Source organism: Trachemys scripta, chromosome 1 (assembly GCF_013100865.1).
Source record: "Trachemys scripta elegans isolate TJP31775 chromosome 1, CAS_Tse_1.0, whole genome shotgun sequence".
Classification (NCBI taxonomy): domain Eukaryota; kingdom Metazoa; phylum Chordata; order Testudines; family Emydidae; genus Trachemys; species Trachemys scripta.
Genome location: NC_048298.1, coordinates 102,090,052 through 102,103,084, shown reverse-complemented (window position 1 = coordinate 102,103,084; position 13,033 = coordinate 102,090,052). Strand labels below are relative to the sequence as shown.

The following is a 13,033-nucleotide window of genomic DNA, read 5'->3' as shown; positions in this document are numbered from 1 at the left end:
AATATTCTCATCGGTGGGCCTTCAGTTCAGGATCTCAAACTACCAGGCATTCATTGCTCACCAAATATGATCTCCTAAACTACTGTAAAAAGGATGAATTTGCTGAAAAACTACCACAGCAAGATCAGGACCATTTCCAAACAAGCAGACAAGGATAAATTGGTGGCAAGGACTGTGCTTCAAATCAGCTCTGGATGCGATAGACACTTCTTCGCGGTCCGTGGCCCTGGGTACAGTTATGCGACGACAGGAATCATGGCTCCACTCCTGATTTCCCCAGGAAGATACAAAATACCATAGATGACCTCCCTTTCGATGAGCCCCATCTTTTTAACCAAAAAACAGACGATTCCCTCCACACCCACACGGATTCCAGAGCTACTCTGCATTCCCTGGGCATTTACACACCTCCAAAAAGTTAACCTTAAAACCTATGCAGTGCCTTGACTTCATAGGGGCTGCCATCAACCCAGTCACACCTTGAGCCTACCTACCACAGGATAAATTCTAGACTCTGCAAGAACTTATAACTCGTGTAACTGACAATCCGTTGGTCGTGGCCAGGACTTGTTTCTCCCTCTAGGTCGCATGGCCTCATGCACATACGTCACCACCTTCGCTGCATCCAGAAAGTTTTTTCACCAACTCATCACACCATGGACCACATGCTCCAATGATGGAAGGAGCCTCATGAAATCTGTGCAGGAGTTCCCTTTCTGTGCCCCTTTCCTGAAAGGAAAGATCACCAATGCCTCCCTTCTGGGTTGTGGAGTGCAGATAGATGGACATATGACTCCGAGAACGTGGACCTCTCAGGAATCCAGAATGCATATCAATGTTCTGGAGCTCTGAGCTGTAAGAAGGGCATGCCAGGCTCTCATCATGTTGGACAATGCCACGACGGTGTGCTACATCAACGAACAGGGGGGCACGACGTCGCCAGCTCTGTGCTCAGAAGTAATCACCTTTTGAACTGGTGCATCAACCACAAGATAATCTTGTGTGCAGCCTCTCTCTCAGGGACACTGAATGTAACTGAATTCGCTCAGCAGACAGTTCAGCATCAACCACAAGCAGGAACTCCGTGACTGTTACTACAGGCCATCTTCAACAAACGGGGAACTCAAACCAGAGACCTCTTTGTGTCCTCAGTGAGCAGAAAATGCAGCACATTCTGCTCATGAGGGGGTCTGGAGCAGCACTCAGGGTGATGCCCTCATCCTCCCCTGGTCGGATCAACTCAATTATGCCTTGCCTCCTTTCCTGCTCCTACCATGGGTACTACACAACATCAGACGGGACAAAGCAACAGTCAACCTGATAGCCCCACACTGGTCCAGACAGTTTTGGTTTCTCAATCTCCTTTGCATATCTGCACACACCCTAATTTCCCTCCCTGCTCCACCTGACCTAATGACAACGTAACAGTGGCATCAGCCATCCCAATCCATGGGTACCTTCACCTTAGAGCATGGTATTTGGATGGACATCTCTGGAATGGACACGTTCATCACAGGTACAAAATATCCTTTCCAGCAGCAGGAAGAACTCCACTAAGCGTAGTTACTGAGCCAAGTGGACACACATTGCCTGCTGGGCGGAACGCAAAGGACTTTCCCCAGAAGCAGTGGGGATTCCCCTGTTCCTAGACTACTACTATCCTTGAAGGCGTCGGGTCTTTGCCTTAGTTCTATCGAAGTCCATACAGCAGCAATTAGTGCCTTCCATGTCCCCTGTGGAGCAGCCCTCCTTACCACCACACTGACTGTTAGATTTGGAAGGGCCTCATTAGAACCTTCCCACCTGTACAGCCCATCACTCCCCAATGGGATCTCAACCTGATCCTATTTATGTTAACAAAACCACCTTATGAGCCGTTGGTGTCGTGTTCACTGTCCCTCCTGTCCATGAAAGTCGCCTTCCTGGTGGCTATCACGTTGGCAAGCTCAGTTGGCAAGCTCAGGGCCATGATGGTGGGCCCTCCTTTCCTCTAGAGTGGCCATGTAGAGTTCAGTTAGTCTTCACTACTCATTACATCTTGGTGCATTACTCAGCGGTGAATGCCTCCTTTGGTGCAGCTATCCGCCACTCAATTCTCCCATCTACATCCTCACACCCTCTACTGACTTAGGTACTGCTTGATAGTCACCTTCAGTGGAGTACAATAGGGACCATCACTCAAAGAGGGGGAGGAGATTACTTGCCTGGAACTGGAGGTTCTTCGAGATATGCGGTCCCTATCTGTATTCCACTGTCTGCCCTCCTTCCTCTCTGCTGCAGATCTGTTGATTTGCAGCGGAGAAGGAACTGGAGACGTGATTGGTCCGCCCCACCCTTTATCACCTCAGAAGAAACCGTGAGGTGAGTTCAGGGTGCATGTACTGACCAAGGGACACTACTACTTTTAAATTCTCTGGCTCTGGATGCATGGTAAGCATGCATAAGCCCCTCAGTGGAATACAGAGAGGAACCACATATCTCAAAGAACTGCCAAATTACAGGTAAGTAACCTCCTGAATCTAATTATATGTATTTTTACCACAGCCAAAGCATGCATCAAGAATGGCGTCTTATGGCTGTTGACTTTTTCATATATAAGCTGAGCAAATACAGCTTTTATTATCCCAATGACACCACTAGAAGGAGCTGTATTCTGCAGGTAAGGAGTCTGAAGCCTGGTGAAAAGAAACCTGTCAGATATGCAAACAGGCTGACTTTAAAGAAACTACATCTGCAACATGTATTCTCTGCAGTTATTCCGAGACCTTTGGGGGGGGGGGGGGAAGTATTTCCCATTATTCACTGCAATAAAGCTACAGCCCTATCTCAGTACCGTACCAGACCCATCCATACCACTGTCACCATTTAAGACTCACCCTGCGGTGATATGTGCATTAACAATATGCCCCTTAGCAGGATTAAACCAAAATCCATTTCTCTGACAGTTTTTAGTTGAACATTATGCTCACACATTTTATTTGAATAGGGTCTCAAGAGCTGAGCTGCTGGCTTCAACTCAGCTCTTCTCCTCTCTCCCCCATCCCAAAGGAAATACTGAAGAATTTATTTTAAAAACATCCCTCACACAAACAAAGAATAGACTGTGCACGCAGATTATACGGCAAAAGAGAGCCAGGTCAAGTCTTGGGCCCAACAAGCTCCCATTTAAGGTGAGGTGTGGTTAATTTCCTTTTCATGAACAATTTCTGAAACTCTTTTCCAAGGTAAACAAGCTAGGTGACAAAAAAGTGAGACTTTCTATATGCTGTTAAAAAAAAAAACCACCACACACACACACAAGCTACTGGGAACTAAGAACAGGGGTGTTTACTTACACCAGGTTTGTATGAGATAAAGAAGAATTTGGGTCAGTAACAAGGGACCGTGGAGACTAAAGACTAGGAAGAGAAGTTACTTTCCAGATTCCTCATGGCGAAAGAAAAGCAATGCAAGCATTGGACCCAAAACCCTGGAATGCCTGCCTGCCTCCACCTTCCCCTCCCTGGTTCCCTGATTGCTGAGACGCCCAGACAGAATGCATTCCATGGGGCGGGAGAGCTGGCAGGGTTCCAGGTGGCGTTCAAAACACCACTCTGTATTCTCCAGCAAAAAGGAATGTCTGGGACTGAGCGCACACATCCTCCTATGATTGCACACTTTTGCTTCCACTGTCTCAGCCCGTCTCAATTTTTTTTTAATTGTAAGATACATGCTGGGGGTTGGGTACAGCTATGAAGGCAGGCTATTATAATGAAGCACTCCCAGACCACCTGGACTATTATTAGTCTCATGTCCAAGTCCAATTTGGAGATTGTGGGCTGTGAAGGGACACCTTCAAGATGGGAGGACCCAAAAATCTTAGTTATCTTAACATCTGCTTTATATAAAAAAAACTCTCTTTTGGAAAAGTCCATGCAACTCTTAGAAATTCTTTTTATTTTATTTTTTTTAATACATTAGAAGTTTCAACACTATTTTTCTAAGAAACTAGGAGCTTAGTGCTCACAAGTAACTCAATAAATCAGTGTGAGCAAGACTGAAGGAATAAAACAGCTTTCAATTTTAAAGTTCCAAGAGGTTATAACAATGAGAGGTTTCAGAGTAGCAGCTGTGTTAGTCTGTATCTGCAAAAAGAACAGGAGTACTTGTGGCACCTTAGGGACTAACAAATTTATTTGAGCATAAGCTTTAGTGGGCTACAGCCTACTTCATTGGATGCATGTAGTGGAAAATACAGTAGGAGGATTATATATATTACACACACACACACACACACACACACACACACACACCACATGAAACAATGGGTGTTAATATACACACTATAAGGAGAGTGATCAGTTAAGGTGAGCTTTTATCAGCAGGAGAAAAAAAAAAAAAAACAACAACAACAACTACAACTACTTTGTAGTGGTAATGAAAATGGCCCATTTCCAGCAATTGACAAGGAGGTATGACGAACTGGCGGGGGGGAGGGGGGGTGTGTGTGTGGAGAGAAATAAGCATGGGGAAATAGTTTTATTTTGTGTAATGGCCCATCCACTCCCAGTCTTTATTCAAGCCTAATTTAATGGTGTCCAATTTGCAAATTAATTCCAATTCAGCAGTCTCTTGTTGGAGTCTGTTTTTGAAGTTTTTTTGTTGTAATATTGCAACTTTTAGGTCTGCAATCGAGTGGCCAGGGAGACTGAAGTGTTCTCCAACTGGTTTTTGAATGTTATAATACTTGACGTCTGATTTGCGTCCATTTATTCTTTTACGTAGAGACTGTCCGGTTTGACCAATGTACATGGCAGAGGGGCATTGCTGGCACATGATGGCATATTATCACGTTGGTAGATGTGCAGGTAACAATGAGAGTCTTCCAAGTTATAAAAAATACTTCGACAACACCTTGGTCGCTAATGCACCCAGGGTAAGGTCCCATGTGGAATTCTTCAATTGAATTGGATTGAGTTTCGTAATTAATAAAAATACGACCTAAATAAAACCAAAAGACAACATACAGACACAAAACTTCAGCTCTCAAGTCAGGGTTATAAACGTACAGTTTCTAGCCCTAAAACTAATCCTCTAGTCACATCATTAGCCAGCCCTTAATTGTTTCAAGACAGAGTCAAGTTGCTGGCTTGCACAGCCCTGCAAACAAAGCCAAGCAACCTTTGGCCTTTGGTCTTCCCTGGCAGTTTTGCCAACAGAATCCTCAATGGTGCTATAATTAGCATAGCTAGAGCACTGATAGGAACCTTGGGGTAAAATTCCCTAGTATCGATATAGTCTTTGTTATAGTTCTTGCTTGCTTTTCCCCTCAGGGATAGCCTTTGCACTGTGTGTCTGGCCTTTAGTGTCAAATCAGGACATATTCTGTTTAAGGAACCTACAATGTATCCTATGTGGTTCCATCACTTCCTCCCAGCTGTTCTGCAGCCTTGGGTTTTTGTTTTTTTGTTTTGTTTGGGGGTTTTTAAAAGTGGTTTAAAAACCAATTCCAACTTTGCAGGGGAAATTGAAGCTTCATTTCCTCCAATACCCCTCTCCAGATCTCCTTTTTCTTTTAAATAAAAATGAAACTGGATTGTTTCTGAACAGCCTCCTCCCCAGAGACCAGCTCTAGCACTACAATTGCATCTGAAGTTTCCACTTCAGCTGCAATGCCCCTCCAGATCCCTGCATATTGCAACCACAAAAGTGTGGCACTTCCACAGACAGTGCTGCAAACACAAGCACACACTGAGATGGGTAAAGTACGTTCAGGTGTTGGATGGGAAGCATGGAAAACTGAAGCTTGATTCACAAAAACCAGATATAAGCACAGACCGGCAGTATGAGCTTCCTTTCTGCACCCAGATTTCTAACCATAAGAGGTTATCTTCATCTAGGAAGGGGCAGGTCAGTCCATTTAATCTTTGCCTTCCACCGAGACCACCAACTTAGGGATCCACTTGTTACAGCATTATTTGTAACGTGAACATTTCAGTCACAGAACAGGTGCCATAGGAATCTCATAGCAGCTGCTCATCCAGTAGCAATTACTTCAGTTCTGTATCCACAGCAGTGACTGCGGTTATAAGGAACACATTGTGCATAATCCTTTTTCCTTTGTTTGTTCTATAAATGGTGCCGAACTTCCCATTACAGCAATACTTAATTCATCCTGGCCATGCACAGTTCTATAGGCCTCCGTTAAGTTTCATTTGTGTTGGTTTTTCCACAGCCAATAAAAACAAAAGCTATAAGACACATACTGTAGCAGAAGCTCCATTGTAACACTACTAGGACCTTTGTCTCTTCAATAATTAATCCACACAAACATACCCATGAGGCATGTAAGTATTATCCCTATTTTCCAGATGGAGAAAATGAGTCAGAGGCTGACTTAAGTGGTTTAACAAACAGAAAGTTAAGTGCGGACTTGATCACAGTCTATAAGTACACGGGAAAAAAATTTGAAATAGAGGTCTCTTCAGTGCAGCAAACAAGGTATAGCAAGAACCACCAGTTGGACAAATTCAGACTAGAAATAAGGGATAAATTTTGAACATGAGAGTAATTAACCCATTGGAACAACTTACCAAGAGCTGGGGTGTATTCTCCATCACTGGAAATTTTTCAGTCAAAGATTAGATGTTTTTCTAAAAATTATGCTCTAATTGATAAGCTAATGGATGTCCAGATGAGTGCCTCTCGACCTCTTTTAATTAGTTCTGCTTCTACGTTATCCACTCCAGAGACTATGGCTTTTCAGAGTCCGTACTGCATCCTCAACTTCATCAACCATATGAGGTGGTTCACCAGGAAATGTTGAGCTTCTAGACCCCCTCTGCCTCCTTCACGTCCAGCTTAGAATTCATTTATCTCGTATTATACATGTCTCAGCAACACTTACCCCAAGTGTTGGGTGAAATGATATTTTTCCTGCCCGAGAAACCTTTCGAAAGTCTTGATGGTTTGGTAGGCCTTACTAGTGACATTTGCTGCAAAAGAGTTCTGTATATTGATGCAGTATTGTTCAAGCCAATCTTCTTTTGCCACTTTAATCACTGCTTCTATTTCTTGTGTCACACGGGAATATTGCTGTCTTGGGGTTTCATCCATCTTCCTTTGTGCTCTTAGCTTCCTTCATGGATCATATAACTCTATAATCTTCATGATCCAAAGTTTCTTCTTTAGGATCCGTTTGCCCAGGAGTTCATCCATGGTCTCTCTAACGTAGCAGGAGATTTTGTACTCTATTTCATCTATGTGCCCCATGCGGAGGTCAGCAGCTTGCAACTTTCGTTCAATCATTTTCTTGAATTTCACTTGTGTTTCACAGACTTTCAGTTGACATTGTAACAGATTCTGAAGGTACTTGCTGGTCATTTCTTTTTTCACAGTTTGGCCTTTATGTTGGCTATTACTAAGTTCTGATTGGCTACTACAAGAAGGATGTGGAAAAATTGGAAGGAGTCCAACGGAGGGCAGCGGAAATGATTAGGGGTCTGGAGCACATGACTTATGAGGAGAGGCTGAGGGAACTGGGATTGTTTAGTCTCCAGAAGAGAAGAATGAGGGGGGATTTGATAGCAGCCTTCAACTACCTGAAGGGGGGTTCCAAAGAGGATGGAGCTCGGCTGTTCTCAGTGGTGGCAGATGACAGAACAAGGAGCAATGGTCTCAAGTTGCAGTGGGGGAGGTCCAGGTTGGATATTAGGAAAAACTATTTCGCTAGGAGGGTGGTGAAACACTGGAATGTGTTACCTAGGGAGGTGGTGGAGTCTCCTTCCTTGGAGGTTTTTAAGGCCCGGCTTGACAAAGCCCTGGCTGGGATGATTTAGTTGGGAATTGGTCCTGCTTTGAGCAGGGGGTTGGACTAGATGACCTCTTGAGGTCCCTTCCAACCCTGATATTCTATGATTCTATGTCAGCCTTCTGGAAGGATCAACTCCCCATCATATCAGAACAGCATCTCTTTGAAATCATGAAGAAAAGTCAGACTGCTTGTGAGTCCGCAAATCTGGAAAGTCCAAGTCAATTGCCTTGACAATTAGTGCTTGAACAAGGTACTGTTTAATATTAAGTCATTTTACAAACAGCATGAGTCTCAGTCCTCTACTGTTTGTCTTGTCATGACTAATTTGGAAGTGATTGCCTGAATTTACAGCATAACATATCATCAAAACAATCAGATAAAGAAAACTTGAGTTTGCTGGATATGTGGTACTCCTGGGGGAATTCAGCGCCACTTGGCATAAATTAATATTGTGCACGCAGAATTCCTTTCCCTCCTACCCCGAAATGGGCTGCAGAAATGTTGGCCACCACTAGGAGCCACTGGACCAGCAGAGCCCAGCTTGCAAACAGAAGACACTGCCAGAGGGAGGCGGAAGGAGCTTGAGGGTTTCCGGCAGCTGCAGTTCCCAGCACACCCTGAAGGACAGAGGAAACTGTGCAAGACTGAGACCCAGCATCAGGGTGTTTCTCCCTCTAGATCCCTGGGGGGTAGAGGATGAGAGTGTCTGGGCTGGTGGGGGCCTCGGCGGGGCTCTGAGGGGAGGCGGTAAGAGTGGCTGGGCTGGGTAGGGAGTGACAGTGGCTGGGCTGGGGGGGCATGAGTGTCTGTGCCCCCAGCTGGGTTCTGGGAGGGAGGGAGGGGACAGAAGCAGGAACTGGGCTGCCATAGGGGTTTCTTTAACTCTCTACTTCTGGGCAGGGGGAATTTTTGTTTGTGTCTGTAATATTACAGACATACTTTCTGGCAGGTATTTTGAAATAAATTACCAAAATAAAAATAGAAATTGGCATGATTATGTAGTGTTATTTTGAAAAATAAAATTTGCAAAATTTTGAAATATTGTATGCAGAATTTTTAATTTTTTGGTGCAGAATTCCCCTAGAAGTAATGTGGGAGGATGAGTGCAGGGAGATTGCTGCAGGAAGTTTTGCGGAAATGAGTGCTTCCTGTCCATTACAGCTGGCACCCATGGCAAAATGTGTTTTGACAAGGTGACTGACTGGGCAGGAGGATATATGGAGCACTTCTCAAGGCTGTGTGAAGACCTCAAATGTGGAGGAAGATTGCTGGCCAATGACTCTTGTGTGTTGTGTTTACTATTCATTGTGATGTGACTCTATAGTGCTTTGCACAATGAGAGAAAGAATGTACGTATGCATGCTCTAGTTCACACAAATTCATTCAGGGATGTTCCATAGCCTGTGTTATACATAAGGTCAGACAAGATTATCACAATGGTCTCGTGGATTTATAATCTAGGAATCAAAGCTACAGTGGGAGTTGGTATCTGAAGCAAAACTACAATTAAAGAATTCCTGGCTCCCAGCCCTGTGCTCAGATCAACGGCGCCAGAATGGGGAAGAGGGGGAGAGGAGGGAGTGTGCAAAGGGACCATGGTCCTCCCACTTTTCACCACAGGCCCTCCTGCCCCTCCTCTTCCACCCAAGGCACCGCCTTTTCCCCCCACCCCCAGGCCAGGCTGGCGGCTGGAACCCAGCTGGGGAGCCCAGGCAACGGGGAGGGTCTGTTGCGCAACAGACCCTCCACCTGCCCAGGATGGGGAGACCTGAGAGCAGCCCCCGGCCTGTTTTCCCACCCCCGGGTGCCCCAACCAGGACAGGTGGAGGGTCCACGGCTCCTCACAGTTGCCTGACCATACAGCTCTTACCATGGCCAGGCTGCAGCTCCAAGGCCCCGTCCCCACACCGGAGTGGGCCGCTGTGGGGAGCCAGGAATCCTCCACCTGCCCTGGGTAGGGTTCCAGGGAAATGGGGAAATGGGCCAGGGGCTGCTCTTGGTCCCCCACCCTAGGCAGGTGGAGGGTCCATGGCTCCCAGCCTGCTCCAGCTTCTAGCCTGGCTGGGTGCAGGGTTTCGGGCAGAAGGGACAGGGGCCCCTACTCCCCTTCCCCCCCTCCCCCACACTTTTGGGAAGGCTTCGCCGTGGCTGGTTCACATCACCAGACTAGCCTCCTCCCTCCCTTTGGGCATGTCTACACTTACCTCCAGAGCGATTGATCCAGTGGGGGTCGATTTTTATCGCGTCAAAAATCGAATACTCTGTCGACTCCGGTATTCCACCGGAGTGAGAAGTGCAGGCGGAGTCGACAGGAGGGCGTCAGCAGTCGACTTACTGCAGTGAAGACACCGTGGTAAGTATGTCGACTTCAGCTAAGTTATTCATGTAGCTGAAGTTGCATAACTTAGATCAATTCTCCCCACCCCCCCATAGTGTGGGCCAGGCCTTAGCCTGAGAAGAAAGCAAACTTGGCACTGCAAGAATAGAAATGTGAAGGTCTCGCACCATGGAGGAATTCCTTCTACATTCCAAGGGAAAATTGGCTTGAGCTGAGCTTTGCCACATGGGTTCAGTGCTCCATACTGGAGGTGGACATTGTACATGTTGAAGACTCTCTCTGCTCTGGAGAAGTCCTAGGGCTGACAAGAAGAGAGTACTGCAGATCAGAATTAGGAAACCTTGCCTGAGCGGAGTGAAGATATTTGTACAGCCCCAGCTACATTATGCTTTGTTCTAAACTGTGTCTCACTTTCATGAGTGAAATGCTGTTGCCTGTCCTCCCTTAAGCCACCACCTCTGAGCCTTAGAAAGAGGGCACTTCTAGTTCTCCTACCAAGAGCAGAGGGCACTCAAGTCCTCCTGCTGTGGAGACCATATACTTTTAGTCCATGCTCCTAGCGTGTACACCAGCAGACACTTAAAATCACATCAGACATCTCTGAAGGGGAAGGGCTAGGGCCTACTAGTGTCCAATTTGCCATATGCCAGCCAGCTAGAAACTGGCACATTTCCTGCTACAGAAGTAACACATCACAGTGCTTCCAGGCATCCTGAGGGTGTTGAAAAGAAGGGTAGGGGTTCTCTTGCCAGGAAGCCTAACTAGTCCAGTTTTTTCTTAAGTTTGTTGGGCCTGTCTTGTAGGAGGTGACAGGTAAGACAACTCCCACCTGTTTATGCTCTCTGTATGTGTGTGTATATATATATATATATATATATATATATATATCTCCTCAATATATGTTCCATTCTATATGCATCCGAAGAAGTGGGCTGTAGTCCACGAAAGCTTATGCTCTAATAAATTTGTTAGTCTAAGGTGCCACAAGTACTCCTGTTCTAGTTTTTTCTTAATCTCCCATAAGTCAGTTCTGATCATAACATACTATACTCTATGAGCCTCTCCATGCACAGCAATCATGTCTGCAACAACCCCAACTGCAAGTACTTCCAGAATTCAAAAATCGTTTTTCTCACTATTTGCACAGCAAGAGTTGTCATTATGCTGCACAGCATACCCACAGCATGGAACTTCACAGTCACAGCAGGGTTAGAACTCAGGTCCTCCTGCTCCAAAACAGAGATCTCTTCCTCTTGAGCTAAAAAGAGAACCTCTGCTAGCAACAGAGAGCTTGGAAAACACAGATGAGCAGTGTAGTTTCTAGCTAACATAGGACAGCAGTGCACTTACACATTAGCTCATTCATTCTAACATTAATGCTGGTTTGTGACTCCTGTTAACCAAGACTGTGGAACATAAATCTTAGAAAAGGAAAAGAAAGCTTTTTCACCTTGTATTAAGTATTTGACACGAGTGTATATGGAGAAATCCCAGACCATTAAACACTGCCACATCCTTCTCTTGTTCATATGAAGTTCCATTTAGTGGGACCCCACAATGTGCTAATTTATGTTCCTTTAGTAAGGCTGCCCATCTTCACCCATTCTTATGCACAAGTTCCCCCAGGGGGAAGGCAATGCATAAACACCAAATCTGCCCACTCATCTGGCATCAAATGACACTAAAATGTAAACAAACAAGCTAGACATATCATTAGACACAGTATTACACTAAACAGGCCAAAGGTGACAAGGGCAACAGAAGAGATTCACTTAAATGCCTATTAAGGTTTTCCTTAGGGGAACAAAAAAGCTCTGATGTTGATAATCTCAAAATTCAGTTTGTGCTGTTGAATCCTTCATGTGCTACACTACCACCCGAAGGTGCATCTCCTTTGCTACTCTTGCTGTTTCCTAAAGCAATGTAAAATACCATTTTAAACAGTTCTTCGTTATCTTTACTTTTTTTTATTCAACAGTAAAACGTTATGCTCAAATGATGTTTTGCCTTGGGCTGCCTCCCCTATCCTGTTACACAAAAGAACTTAAAAAAAAAAAAAATAGCTTAACATACCCGTTTTTCCCCAGGGTTCCAAAAACTGACAGAGCAAGATTTCTAGCGATTGGCAGGTGTGTTCAGTTCCCGAAACCTCTGAGAATACACCAAATAGTCTCTGCATGTCTGCTTTGCTGTTCACATCACTTTTAGGCAAGGATGGCAAGGGCACTCCTATCTTCCTTTACATGTCCTAATCCTTTTCATCGACTCCCCGCTAGACAGCTTCTTAACCAGAATAACTGGCTGAGCCAGTTTGGGTTAAACTTTATCAGCTAATCATTGACCAAACAAAGGAATGCATGTTGCTCAGGCTGCCTCCCCCAGTCTGACAGGAAGGTCACACTTTCCAAAATGGCACCTGTATAACTGCATGAAGTTTGCAAAAGGAGAGAGAAAAGGGGAAATGCAATTTACAAATAGAGCTTGGTGTGAAAAGCCTAGTATAACTTACTACGGAATCACAGTTGTTACTTCATAATACTTACCCCTGGAGATAGGAGTCTGGCCTCACTGGCTGGTTCTGGCACCCCATGCTACGAGTAAGACTCCAGTCATCTACTCTGCGTCCTCTCACTCCTCCTGAATGGTCCAATTAATCATACTTGATTTTTTATTTATAACTATTCATACAGGCTAATTTTTCCCCTCTTTCAAATAAAATTTTAAATGCTCTCCTTCCCCCAATTTTGTCTCATCTGAAAAGCTCTCCCAGGTCAGCATATGCAGATGGAAGGTGTAGCTCTATTTAAACATTTCAGATGGTGGCAGGTATATACTTTGTTAAAATGTACATATAATCTGACCCATCCCCATTTGCAAACAAGAGCAAATGTCATAAGAACGGC

General features: G+C 45.0%; 1 protein-coding gene across 4 annotated transcripts in view; it reads right to left on the bottom strand.

Moving 5' to 3' along the window:
* The window catches only part of CREB3L2 (cAMP responsive element binding protein 3 like 2), a 126,700-nt gene that overhangs the window by 80,914 nt on the left and 32,753 nt on the right, over positions 1 to 13,033 (bottom strand). The window contains exon 1 of one of the 4 annotated variants that reach the window (XM_034779701.1): positions 12,674 to 12,760. The exons of 2 other annotated variants lie outside the window; for them this stretch is intronic. The gene's annotated coding sequence lies outside the window, so the exon portion shown is untranslated. Of the gene's footprint in view, positions 1 to 12,203; positions 12,474 to 12,673; positions 12,761 to 13,033 lie in introns of those variants that run through there. One more of the 4 variants, XM_034779711.1, reaches the window with a different exon arrangement.